The 11,625-nt window shown below is 39.6% G+C and overlaps 1 protein-coding gene across 2 annotated transcripts in view; it reads right to left on the bottom strand.

Moving 5' to 3' along the window:
* Positions 1–11,625, bottom strand: part of LOC134801266 (protein phosphatase PP2A 55 kDa regulatory subunit) — a 98,345-nt gene that overhangs the window by 40,996 nt on the left and 45,724 nt on the right. The gene's annotated exons all lie outside the window — the stretch shown is intronic.

Raw genomic sequence — 11,625 nt, 5'->3', positions numbered from 1 at the left:
TGAGCATAGGCCAAAGGTGTGGCGCCATCTATCCGAGAACGACTTTTTCTTGATTTCCGAGGCACGTTTTTTACTTAGACTTTATTCATCTTATACGGAGTTATATATGTCTTTGGTGCTATAAAAATCGCTGCCAACTTAACTTGGTCTAACTCTAGGGTTGTCCCACATGGCTCACTTCTTCGGGAGATCAGCCGGCCTAGCCAAGGTGTCAATCGCTATCGCTACGACAACAAAACGCTTGGTGTCTTTCTATCACTCTTCAGGCTCGGCCACGACATTTAGCGACCTGCGACGGCGGCAGCGATAACCATAGGTTGGAGCGAGACACAGCTATCGGACCTTTCGTTCCCACCTATGGTTGTCGCTGCCGCCGTCGCAAGTCGCTCAATGTCGTGGCCGAACCGTTCCTTATTAGGGCGACAGCGTGACAGTTGCGTTTCGTTCGCTACGGAGCGTAAATTGGCATGTTGGCTACGCACCCAGCTCTGCAGCCTAAACCGTATACATGTCGCAGTCGGATCGTATAATCCGCCGTATTACATTACGGCTAGCCGTTTTCAAAAACAGGGGCGTTTTGAAATGCGGCGGTTTAACGATTAGCCGGATTGAATGCGGCTGAATGAGAATCCGCCGGAATGTATTCGGCGCCATACGTTCTTCAACACGGCTAGCCGTAATGTAATACAGCGAGTCATTAGCCGCCGCTTTGACAGTTTTTAGTTCCCATTTTTAACACCTGTGGCGCTGCCTGACAAACGCTGGGGTGTCCATCAAATCTGGAGTTCGTCGGACTGTTTCTTTTCAAAAAACATTTCCTTCGCAACTTAACTAGACGGAGCCCCGCTTCGCGGGGCTCCTATTTCTGAGCGGTTTACCCTTCGGGCATCTGAAGCTACCTAACGAACCTAACCTACCTACCTATTGATTTAGTGAGACGTCCGTGAAAACATTACACGTTGAGGAAAAAAGCGTAGGTAGGTAAGTAGGTTAGGTTCGTTAGGTAGCTTCAGATGCCCGAAGGGCAAACCGCCCAGAAATAGGAGCCCCGCTTGCGGGGCTCCGTCTATTTAAGTTGTGAAGGAAATGTTTTGGAAAAGAAACACGTGTAGTGCGGTGGGACCATGGTAAAAATAAATTAAATTGCAAACATTGTCAAACTCCGGTTACGTAGGCGACCGAATGAACTGGTCACTCTACAATCTAAAATAGTAGTACGATGCGGCTAAACGTAGGCCGCCTTATTGAAGAACGTATCGCAATGACAATCCGGCTAATCGTCGAACCGCCGCATTTCAAAACGCCCCTGTTTTTGAAAACGGCTAGCCGTAATGTAATACGGCGGATTATACGATCTGACTACGACATACATATAAAGATTCATTTAAAGATTAAAGATAATTTATTAACACAACATATTCAGCATTATCATATAGAGCCGGTTCCAAGACTAGGCTAGACTCCAATTTTTCCAGGTTTTTTTTGTTGTTTGGTATGTTTGTGGCGCACTAAAACATAAATTTATGGTTTACTCACATATATCGACGCGCATTCGGCAAAATGCGATAGGATAAAGCTATATGTCTGCGCAATAAGAGCGAAAAAGTCGTCGTTCGGCTCAGAGGGCGTGTATGTTACCTCTCTGTCGCACTTGTAAATTCGTTCGTAAGTGTGACAGGGAGGCAACACGTCGAACGTGATTCGGGCCCTCAGCTCGCATCGGCCGGCGCCTGCCGACGCGTCGACGACTTTTTCGCTCTTATTGCGCGGACATAAAGCTTCATCCTATCGGATTTTGCTGAATGCGCGTCGATATATCTGGGGAGACCCTTTACGTAAGCGGGCGTAACGTTTTCAAAATGAGATCATATCTATATTTCGGCACCCATATTCTTGTACTTACATTTATATACCGTTTATATCGCCCTACGGGGAAATTCAATATGGTTCAGAGGTCAGAGGGTATACCCTCATATAATATCCAATGCTTTTGTGACATTTGTGCGACAGTGCGGACCCTGGGATAGTTGGGATTGGGATCCTGTCTGACGGGCGGTGCCCCTGGGAAGGTAACGGTCTATTTGCGCTATTCATTTTGTTGACATAAGTATGGCAAATATTTTTGGAAACAGTGGACTTTTGAGGATTAAATTGAACCCATTTCTAAATTCGGCCTTATGGTTTTAAACTGGCGCCCACGATAATTACTAGTTTCTATTTAGAATCACGATTCTAATACATATAAGGTAATGCTAATTAATGATTTATATTATATACCTATAGGTAGGTAATAAGGTAGGTATAATATCATTATTTGCAAATATATTATTTACTTTTGATATCTCTGTTTTTCCCAATCCATTGCTAAGTAATCATGACTGAAAGCTAATAAAATTCTATACTCCAACGTCTTCGAAACATGAATAAGCTTGCACACATTGTCATCTTTATCTCAAAGCAATAAGACTCATTTTCAAATAGCAGCACTAAACGTAGGTACTATTTATATGAGAAAGACATTTACACCCTGAGTGCTGGAATTTATGACATGACACATTCCTGTCTGTTGGTAAAGGAACGATGTCGACCTAGATTCAGGCCCTAAAATGTTAGGTACTGGAAAGACAAGTTAGTGATAAGACTGTCAATCGTTGAGATTACACAACCTAGGAATATGAACCTAGGAAGATGTTAACACACTTACCGTGAATTTCGATCATAAAGAGGGCAGTCTCAAACACCCACCCGAAATCCTTATTTATTCCTTTATAATTAGAATATAGGGTTGTTCATAAATATCTGGTTATGTTATAATTTAAAGCAGCGTCCTTAAAATAATGTCGCAGACGATTATTGGCGGTGCCACTTCACTGTACGTCGGTAACGAAGGAACTTTCCCGTGCCGCCCATTTACGTATAATATCTAAGAGCGGGCACTACGGGCACTAAAAATGGTACTAGTTCAGCGGTGTTACTCACGAATTCCAGCCAATCGTGCAGTCTAACGCAACTAGTTGCGACCAATAGCGCGCGTAATGCGAGCTCATCAACCAATCGTGTTGTAGCGGTGTCACACCGCTGTATTGGCTCCTACCCTACTGTCATGCCTCATTATTATTGCCCGTAAACCCAGTCCCTAGATATCTATGTCAAAACATGATCGTTATAGAGTAGGACTTGATGCTCTAGAGATAATCAGTATATTATGACTTGTCAATCAACTGTCAAACGAGATGTATCTTCTATAATTTTATTTGCTTTGCAAACTGTGACTGCTGTTATTCGCGCTGCGTGGTGGGCGCTCCTACATTTTGATGTTTCTAAATTAAAAACATAGCATTTGAAAAACGCCATCTACAATATTGATGAGGAAATTATTGTACTGTGAATTCAATTGAAATTGAATTGCCAATCTTTATTATTTACTTGTATGTGATATACAGGATGTTAGGTAATTGGATTATCCGTGAAATAGAGCGTGGGGCTGAATTCCGGAGCTGTGCACGTATTGAAGTCTTTAGTGTTTACGCTCTCATATTAAAAACCAATATCTAGGAGACCGAGCTTTGCTCAGAAAACATCAAAAAACTCAAAAATGCACGTTTCCCCAGAGATAAGACCTAGCTAGATCGATTTTTCGCCCCCAAAAAACCCCTATATAGCAAATTTCATCGAAATCGTTAGAGCCGTTTCCGAGATCCCCGAAATATATATATAAATAAATAAATGCCTATACAAGAATTGCTCGTTTAAAGGTATAAGATAAATCTGGGCGCGTAGCCAATATGCCAATCGTTTACGCTACGTAGAGAACGAAACGCAACTGTTACTGTCGCACTAATACCTATGGAAGAGTGATCTAGACACAAAGCGTTTTCGTTATCGTAGCGCAGCGCAAACGATTGTCATTGTCACCTTGGCTAGGCACCCTGTGTTATATTATATTAAAGTCACCATTGCTGCATTCTTAGAGAATATAACCAAACGGAGTGGTCATTAACAGGCGTTCCACTCTGTCGAAAATAGGCGGCCAATGGTCAACGACATGTCAACCACATGTATGGACTGACGTTTATCTGACATGGCTATGTTTACGTTACGTATATGTCGTAGTCAGATCGTATAATCCGCCGTATTACATTACGGCTAGCCGTTATCAAAAACAGGGGCGTTTTGAAATGCGGCGGTTCGACGATTAGCCGGATTGTCATTGCGATACGTTCTTCAATAAGGCGGCCAACGTTTAGCCGCATCGTACTACTATTTTAGATTGTAGAGTGACCAGTTCTTTCGGTCGCCTACGTAACCGGAGTTTGACAATGTTTGCAATTTAATTTATTTTTACCATGGTCCCACCGCACTACATGTGTTTCTTTTCCAAAACATTTCCTTCACAACTTAAATAGACGGAGCCCCGCAAGCGGGGCTCCTATTTCTGGGCGGTTTGCCCTTCGGGCATCTGAAGCTACCTAACGAACCCAACCTACTTACCTACCTACGCTTTTTTCCCCAAAGTGTAATGTTTTCACGGACGTCTCACTAAATCAATAGGTAGGTAGGTTAGGTTCGTTAGGTAGCTTCAGATGCCCGAAGGGCAAACCGCTCAGAAATAGTTGCGAAAGAAATGTTTTTTGAAAAGAAACAGTCCGACGAACTCCAGATTTGATGGACACCCCAGCGTTTGTCAGGCAGCGCCACGGGAACAAAATGGGAACTAAAAACTGTCAAAGTGGCGGCTAATGACTCGCTGTATTACATTACGGCTAGCCGTGTTGAAGAACGTATGGCGCCAAATACATTCCGGCGGATTGTCATTCAGCCGCATTCAATCCGGCTAATCGTTAAACCGCCGCATTTCAAAACGCCCCTGTTTTTGAAAACGGCTAGCCGTAATGTAATACGGCGGATTATACGATCCGACTGCGACATATACATTTGATGTGCCCCTCCCCCGCAAAAAACGGCAGACTATTTTGTACCGAAAATTATAGACATGGCGTCTCCGAAGGCTGCATTGTGTGCAGGGGGCCTACCGCGAACCACGTTCGACGTGTTGCCTCTCTGTCGCACTTGTAAATTGGTACGTAAGTGTGACAGGGAGGCAGCACGTCGTCTGAATGTGAATCTTCTTTACAGTGCGGAGTCTATAAGGGTGTTTATACCGTAAACCGGGGTTACTTTGATCAATTTTAGAGTTTGGCACCATTTTTTGACGATCCTAATATACGTAAAAATATGAAATAAAAATATAATAATCGGTTTTTTCTCTTCTTTCCGCCTGCCAAATAAAAAAAAATGAGGACTTATATTTTTTTCATAAATAAATAAAAACAACGCGATCAAAGTTATATTGAGAATGGGGTTACTTTGAAACCACTAATTTTTTTGCTGACAATCTAAAGTAGACCCGCTAAAAAGCCCGTAAAAAATAAAAAAATAAAAATCGGTTAAGTATTTTTTAAGTTATTTATATTTTTAAGGTGTGGGGTTACTTTGATAACATACCAAATGATACAAATTAATAACTTGAAGCGCTTATTACATTATCTACTATAAATAACGTAGGATTTTAACTTATTATCCCACTTAGCAACTGATTTTTGAATTGCAAGCTTTAAGGTTTCAGTAAATTTGGTATGTGCACTCGGGTTTTTGATATGTTGCCTTTATACTTATTGTATGTTCTATAAAAAAAATTGTATGCTTTCGACGCGGCACGAATAGATCTTGTGCCCGCCACTAGGTGTGGCGTGCTCATTGAGTTGTTCTTCTTGGTATTTTTTGTAGTCTCGTTACCCGATATTTTTTTGTAATCTCTGGCATTGTTTCTATAAAAAAAACAATGCATATTTATTAATAGTAGAATTAATTAATACCCTGGTGGGCTGGTGGCCTTACGCACGTATAATAAAACACCTAAAGCAAAGACGCAGTATTAAATATAGCCAATTTCCACCCAGAAAGTTAATACCATACAATAGAAACGGGTAAAAGAATGTTTAAAATCAGATGAGCAGTTCCGGAGATCAACATTTACATACAAATTTATAATTCTACAACCTCTACCTCTTCCACTGACTCAGACGATACATATTTATTATTGAAAAAGATACATAAAAAAATCGTAGGTTGCCAAAACAATTCATGGTGTTACTTTAATATTTTGATCAATTTCACCACGTATAAGTGATCAAAGACACCCCGACTCATGGATTCCCCGGCTATGTGCACATGTGTAGGTTGTCGAATTCAGGTATTTTTTTATAAACTCACGAATAAACACTGATTAACCTAAGACACTATAAAATTACATGTATTTAATTATTGACACAAATACAGTTAAAGTTTTTCAACCAATTAAACCAGAAAGAAATGCGTATCCGCCATTAATATTTTTTTTCAAGACGAAATAATAATATTACACTCACATCCGGTTACTGGGCGATGAAGCAACTATCAGTGTTGCCAATAAAGAAAAAAATACTGCGAAGTTATTTTCCAACTCGTCAAAACAAGCACTTTAGTAGCGGAGGGAAGTCGTTATCAAAGTCGACCCGCAAATCAAAGTAACCCCGGTTTACGGTACCTTGAACTTGAATGGTCTCAAGTTAATATTGACTTAGACTCCGGACGAAGGAAATTCTGTTGGTCTTAATTGAAATGCCTCGACGCACAGTCAGCAGCAGAAGTTGCTAAGCGGGCGAGGTGTTCAAAATGATCTTGACGCGACTTTATTGTTAAGAGAATAGGAGCGTGTCAAGGTAATTTTGAACATCTCGCCCACTTAGCAACATCTTCTGCTGACTGTACTTCGAGCATAAGAATTGCTCGCTTGGGCGTAAGCTGGTTTTACTCTACTTCACAGTAAGAGTTATTTTTGCGAGTATTTGTTGGAACTAGCTTACAACAATGATGTTGGCATGTGCGTTATACCGTTGTTAGAACATAGAGTTCGTATAATGACAGATTTTTTAAACGACTGTAATTAAAACGGCACTGGTTTCGAGAAAAACAAAATGTAATCTGACAAATAATAATAGACAAAAGGTATCAAAAACATAGACAAAAATATGTAAAAAAGGTAAATTTATACAAATAGGTTGTGCAATCTTGCACAACACACATGTGCATAGATGTCACATTTTAACTTTTGGTTGACAGAACAAGATACGAGATTTTTCAATGTAGTGCCAAAATGTAACCCGATACCTACGTGACTATCAGTGACACTGAAGGCAAAATACAGGGTGATTCAGGAGACGTGAGCAGGACTAATACTGCGCATTTCGTAGATTATAAGCAACACTTTCGTATCAGTATTAATGAGGTTAACGTTCATTTTCTAGTCACGTTGAAAAAAAAGTTATTAATTTATTTACGACATGCGTGGTCACCCTAAAATTAGAATACTAAACTACCGATATTCTGTGTCAAATTGAATGTCACCACTGTCATCGCGGTCTGGTTACTTTTGAAAACTCGTATCTCACTCAAGTTTGACAGTTTATTTTCTTCGTAATCAAAAATTAAAGAGGTTTTATGCTTATTAATTAGGTCCTGTAGGGTGACCATGATTGTAGAGGATTAAATTTGCCCTCACCAAAAAGTTAAAAAATAGGAAAAAGTGTGGTTGTTTCCCCTAAATACGACGGTGATCGATCAATTATCAGTTACTGAGTGTGCAGGATTAGTCCTGCTCACGTCTCATGAATCACCCTGTATATCGACTTTATTATATTACTAGCTTTTGCCTGCGACTACGTCTGCGTGGAATCAGTAATTTGTGTAGTTTATTTTTTTATGTAATCTGCTAAAGCAGACGACTAATTGATTCCCCAACCAATTTTCCACCTCCCCCTTTCACGCCCTTAAATGGTGATTTCTGAGATAAAAACTACCCTGTGTCCTTGCCCGGGACTCAAACTATCGTTATACCATATTTTATCTAAATCGGTTCAGCGGTTTAAGCGTGAAGAGGTACCTAACAGACAGACATACTTTGGTATTTATAATATCAGTATAGATTTAATTTATCTACTCTGTGACGCACGATGTATTTAAAATTTAAATGTTATGCTAATGTTGAATTAATATTATTTAATATAAAGAGAGCAGTTTTGCCTGTTTTTTAAGCATTTGCTTACGTAGTGGATACTGGGCAAAGGTTAATAACTAACACTGCCTTAAACAACCTAAATTAACAAGTAAAACGGTTGGAAAACTTGAATCCGAATATATTTTATTTTTGGGAAAAATAATCTTTTTGCTCGTAAAATTATTATATATTAATAAAAAATTAAAACCTTTTACTTCTAGCGTCCCACCGTCCCAATATTAGTATGTATACAGTCGACGTCACAAGGATTGTGTTTACATTTTTACATCGTAATCCTTTGTAATAAGGCGAAAAATGTAAACATAATATCTTTGACGTCAACTGTAGGTAGGTACTAATTCAAAGGAACAGAGTTGCTTTTGTTGTATTTCATTCGATTTTAATACAAAACAAATTCGTTTAAATTTTATAATAAAATAACATTGATTTAAATTTGACTGCCAATTTTTCTGGTATGGTGGGCTGCTAGATATTATAATACGATATAGATGTAGTGCATAATTGTTTTCCATCGTATATATAATTTTATATTAAATAGTTTAGAAGTTATTTAAGAAAATAGGAAAAAAATGACCATTCCCCCCCCCCCCCCCCCCCCCTCCCCCCCTTAACTCCGATACTACTGGGTATACAATTTTGAAAAAAATACACAAAATAGTTCTTCATCTCTAGATGACAGGAAAACCTATTAGAAATCTACAGTCAAGCGTGAGTCGGACTTAAGGAAAAAAACGCGGTTGGGCTGTTTTAGGGACACAGCCGTAATGTTTTAGGTAAAACGTGGTGTGGACAGCCATTGCGAAGGCCGAAGGCCGAGCTACGCTTATGGCCGAAGGCCCGAAGCGCAGAGGCTATTAAAAACGCGCGGCCGAAGGCCGAGTTGCGGGAGGTTAGTGTTCAAACACAGAACAAAATTAGTACCTACTTCAAGCGTCTGAAACTCATCATCATTACCTTAAGAGATATTCTCTTGTCGGTGGGGTATGTTCCAGCTTTTTGACTTTGTGATACGACAAGACCCCTACTTTTTCTTTCACTTGCTCTAAAAAGCTGCGTCTAGGTTTTCCTCTACCCCGCTTGTATCCTATCCGCCCCTCCAGGATAGTTTTAAAGAAGTGGTCGTGTCTTATTAAGTGTCCAATCATCTGAAACTACAGGCCTAAATTTTGGAAAAAACACGAAATATAGTTCTTTACCTGTTGATTACTGGAAAATCTATAAAAAGTCGGCAGTCAAGCGTGAGTCGGACTTAAGATTAAAAATAGCGGGTAGGCTGTATCAGGGACACGACCGCACTTGTTTACGTGAAACGTGGTGTGGATAGCTAGTGCGAAGGTCGAAGGCCAAGCTCTGCGTGGGGCCAAAAGGCCTGAAGCATCCGAGAGAGGTGCGCCTCCACGCTAGGTCGAAGGATGAGCTGTAGGAGGTTAGTGCTCAAACATAGAACAAATAATTGGTTTAAGTAGCTAAATGAGAAGACCGAACTGCCGTGTCAGACGTATATCTGTTATCTTGAAATAACAGAGAAATGCTCAATCAACGCAAAAAGAATATAGGCACTATGCTTAACATAACACTTGAACAACATTTTGGTTAAAATTAAACAAATTTACTATAGTTATTGCGTAACTAACTATCCTCTGACAGCTCAGTTAAAAAACAAGGAAATGTCTGGCCGTGGCTAGCCAGCCGTGTGTTGTAAGTAAGTTGAATGTAAGAACTTGGCTTTGCTCGCTCGTTCGAAAATGAGTGCAGTACGGAACCCTTGGGACGCGAGTTCGACTCGCACTTAACCGGTTTTTGTACCGAGACTGACTAACGTACGTTTCCGTGAAAATACGATAGAAAATAATTATGCAATACATCTCTACGAAAATATGTAGGTATAATTTAATCAGAATTAAGTCTTTGCAAAGGGGTTGTTGTACGACACACTACCCGTAATTATAAACAGAGTTCAAAAGGTCACCCTTATGGGAAATTACCATACTGTTCAATATAGGAAGCTCGACTTTGCTCCTAGTAAACCGGAACTCCTTATAAATATGTTTACGACTAGTCGAGGTCGTATATAATCGAGCGAACTGCGACCTTATTAGTGGGTAGTAGAGTTTATTATGGTGATCATAGCTTGGAGGCGTACGTGAGTATCGTGGCATCAGCTGTTCTCAATCTTTCTAGTCTGCGTGCTTCGCAGAGGTAGTGACTAGTGAGTAGTTTGCTTAAGATTCGACTCAGTTTTTCAGATTCTTATAATTAAGTCATATCTCGAGGCCTTTTAACATGAACAAAAATCTAATAAAATAATTTTAGATTTTTGGTGTTGTATGAAATGTTTAAATAGGTACCTATAGTGTTTTTTACAATTCTACATTTAGAGACTCTATACATCTCTAAGTAATTGAAATACTTTAGTTTGAATTGATATTTTCGGTAAGATGTATTTTATAATTTATGATGTGTTTTTTGCTAGTATGTAAATTCCATGTTGACGTGTAAAAGTGCCCTTGTGGCCTATTTGCTGAATAAATGTTGATGTTTGTCATGTTGGAGACCCGAGTCTTGTAGAGACGTGTTTTTGTCGCAAAAATCTTATTTTTTTTGCACAACGCACACAATCACATTATGACACTCCTTACACTTAGTGGGAGGGTGCCATTCTCGATTGAGATAAAGTTATGGCAATGCCGGGATATATAAATATAATGCGTGTTATTAAATTACTTCCCTCACTAAAAATGCCTGCGAAGCTGGTGATCGTTCGAACCCTGGTTTAACTATTTAGTAAAAGTTGTTCAGTATGAACTACATATTCATATATCAGCATATAGTCAGACTTAACAAAATACTGTAGTAGTTATTATAAGTAAAATAACTTGAAACTATTAAAACTGTTATTTTATTATTAGAGTTCTTTTTAGTATTGTGTTGTAATTTTTTTTTGTATTTTGTAGAAAGTTAGATTCATGTGCTTTCAAACATATTATCTACTCTCAAATCCCTCACATCGACTAAAAAAAGCACCTACATTTTGAGAGCCGCTGTTTACCAAGGAATTGAAGTGCATTATGTCATTGGCTGAAGTGGGAACGAGCAGCTTTTATCGGCAATATCGGGTTCCCGACAGTTCCACGTTTTGTTCCACGAGGAACATCAAGCTGAAACGGAGACCTTCGCTACCGCTCGGTCAATAACACAAACCATTAATTTCTTACCCACAATTAGTCCCAAACATGTCACGTGCAGAAACCAGGCGTTCCTAAACTTTCCCCTTTTACAAACAACCCTAAAACTGGGTCAAATGAAAGAAACGTTTTTCAGACGTATACGAGTGAATAAGTTTCATGCCTTTCACTGATTAAGGGCTGATTTAAACGGCGCGCGAACTCTCATGCGATTTTGGTTACATTGCGGACTGTTGGTTACGGCGAACCGACCGATCAAAACCCGCAATGTAATGAAACTCGCATGCGAGTTCTCGCATCGTCTAAATGAGCCCTAATAAAAAA

The sequence above is a fragment of the Cydia splendana genome, chromosome 21 (genome assembly GCF_910591565.1).
Source record: "Cydia splendana chromosome 21, ilCydSple1.2, whole genome shotgun sequence".
NCBI classification, from domain to species: domain Eukaryota; kingdom Metazoa; phylum Arthropoda; class Insecta; order Lepidoptera; family Tortricidae; genus Cydia; species Cydia splendana.
The sequence above is the reverse complement of the archived record's forward strand: the minus strand, read 5'-3'. Positions and strand labels throughout refer to the sequence as shown.